This window comes from Pteropus medius, unplaced genomic scaffold (genome assembly GCF_902729225.1).
Source record: "Pteropus medius unplaced genomic scaffold, Ma_sr-lr_union100, whole genome shotgun sequence".
NCBI classification, from domain to species: Eukaryota; Metazoa; Chordata; class Mammalia; order Chiroptera; family Pteropodidae; genus Pteropus; species Pteropus medius.
Genome location: NW_024348082.1, coordinates 67,449 through 70,169, shown reverse-complemented (window position 1 = coordinate 70,169; position 2,721 = coordinate 67,449). Strand labels below are relative to the sequence as shown.

At 29.4% G+C, this 2,721-nt stretch overlaps 1 pseudogene; it reads right to left on the bottom strand.

Annotated features, from left to right (window-relative positions):
• Positions 1-206: 206 nt before the first annotated feature.
• LOC120615928 (uncharacterized) lies at positions 207-323 on the bottom strand (annotated as a pseudogene).
• Between the last annotated feature and the right edge of the window lie 2,398 nt (positions 324-2,721).

The window sequence follows — 2,721 nt, the reverse complement described above, 5'->3', positions numbered from 1 at the left end:
TCATAATACATATACATAAAATTTACCACACATAAAAATATTGATCTTCTTTCATATTATTCTTATTGTTCATGACTTTAGAATGACAAAGTTATCACTTATAAATTAATTAACTTATTTTTTTTAGATGAGACAATCCTTGGTTGACCTCACAGATTGCAAGGACCTTGTCAGCTTATAATCCTTTATTTTTAAGTTTTTTTTTATGCCTACAGCACCTAGTCTTCCTAGGTGGTCTCCCATCCAAATATTAACCAAGCCCGACCCTGCTTAGCTTGAGATCAGATGAGATCGGGCTTGTTCAGGGTAGCATGGCCATAGACCAAAAAAATAATCATTTATTAAAAATCAAATAAATTTGGCAAAAAAAAAATACATTCTTTGAAACATTTATGTAGATCATTCACACAAAAATAATTTGAGGAAATAATAAGTTCATAATCACAATCAAGTATGTTCTAATGAATTTATCCTATATTACTGTTAATAGTTGTATATGCTCATTAGAGAAAAAAGACACAAAAACAATAGCAGTACAACTAAAAATAGTATTTGACAGACTGCATTGATCCTTTAGTCTACTGAGAACAAGTAACCATTCTAGCCACCGAATCTTACATAGGTAGTGATTTAAAATAAAAGATTGTGTAAACAAGTTATAGTTTAGAACTTTTATCAAGAAAAATGCACATGTTTGAATCACTCTTAAGTGCATATTTTAATATATTGTATATAGTTTATTAGAAATTTTAAAATGTTGAATAAATATAATATTTTGTAACTTTAATTTTATTAGTAACTACAGGTAAAACAGTAAAAAATCAAACAGATCCAGAACCAACTCTAGAGAAAAGCCCTGCTACATTTCAATAAAAATGTCAATATAATTTTTTTAGCACATGTGTGATAAGAAAGCTAATTCCAGGGTATTTAAAAACACTACAACATGAATTGGGTCCTTCTTTACAGGCAAACTGATTACACAGACAATAGTAGATAAGGAAGCTTGTACTTTTCATTTATACTACCTATATTCAGTTAGAAGCTCACTCACTAGTCTGTTCAGATAATTGATTATCAAATGACTCTGAAATGTTAAATTTTAAAAATAAATAGATCTGGCATGTTATTATATCTGTTGTGTATTTTTATTGCATTTATTGTATTTATTATATTTTATTGATGCATAATTTAAATAATATCCTATTAATTTCAGGTATACATCACTGCAATTTAATGTTTATATACATTACAAGATAATCCCCATGCTAAGTTTAGTTACCATCTATGGCCATACCGAATTATTACAATACTATTAAATGGCAAACTTGAACTTTTTAAAAATGAAATGTGCACAATATGCATGATTATTCTTCAGTTCATACCTGCATCTCTAACAGTACTGAACAATTATTTATAATATATAATAGAGATATTATAATTATTATATAGAGATAATCTCTTTAACTACCAATTTAGCTAGAAGTAAATATTTCATGTTATGTTTTCCAATTATTTTTAGCTATAAAATATATTTGTATGAGCATTAAAAAGTTAAATATTGGAAAATATATCCTCTTTATTTGATTGAATTTTGACATACATATGTCAAAATTTTGCTACGATTATTACTATAATTTCCATTTTGTTATTAGATTTCAAAATTTTGTTTTATAAATTTTAGAACTACCATAGTATGTTGGAGATGGCTGATAACAGCTCATGAAAGCTGGATTAAATTTTTAGAATTTTGTGAGTTGTTAGAATCCACACTGACAGCTTGAAATCTGCCATATTAAAATTATTTACATAACAGATATAGGCAAATGCTGCAAACTAGAGATATTTTTCTCCCCTTAAGAGAGCTAATTTTTCAGTATTTACCAACAAATCACAAAATCACATATGTAAAATAATTCTTTAAATTTTCTAACTATGGTAAGAAGAATGCCTCCTCCATCCCCGTCCCTAAAACCCACAAATGTAATGGTGTCTCAGTTGTTGAAACCTGCAAATAGTTTTTATTACATGACAAAAGAGACTTTGTAGATGCAATTAAGGTTATGGACCTTAAAACAGGAAATTTGTCTTGGATTACCTAGATAAGGACAAAGAGCTCCTAAAATCTCATGAATTCTTAAAGGCAGAGAACTTTCTCAAGCTAGGGGCATGAGTGATAAGACAAAGAGAGGTTTCAGAGAGATTTGGAATGTAAGAAAGACTTGGCTCATTATCACTGGCCTTGGAAATGATTGGGGCCATAAGCCAGGTAATATGGGAGGCCTGAAGAAGTTGACCATGATCCTTGGTGATAATGGAGACCCTGGTCCTACAACTGAATGGAATTGAATTCTACCAACAACTCGAATGAACCAGGATGTGGATTCTCCATCAGAGCCTCCTGAAAAGAGCTCTGGCAACTCATACCTTGATTACAGCCTGTGAGATCTAATGCAGAAAAGCTAACTAAGTCTCCATGGTCTTTTAATCTATAGTATTGTAAGATGATAGATTTGTCAAAGTTTTAATCAAATTCAAATATTTTTAAAATATGAAAACTTGCTGAAAATATTTCATTGTATATATTATCACATCTTTTTTATTCATTCATCTATAAATGGATACTTAGGTTGCTTCCATATCTTGGGTATTGCAAATAATGCTGCAACGAACATAGGGGTGAATATATTATATTAGTCAACAATAAAAAAGAATGAAATT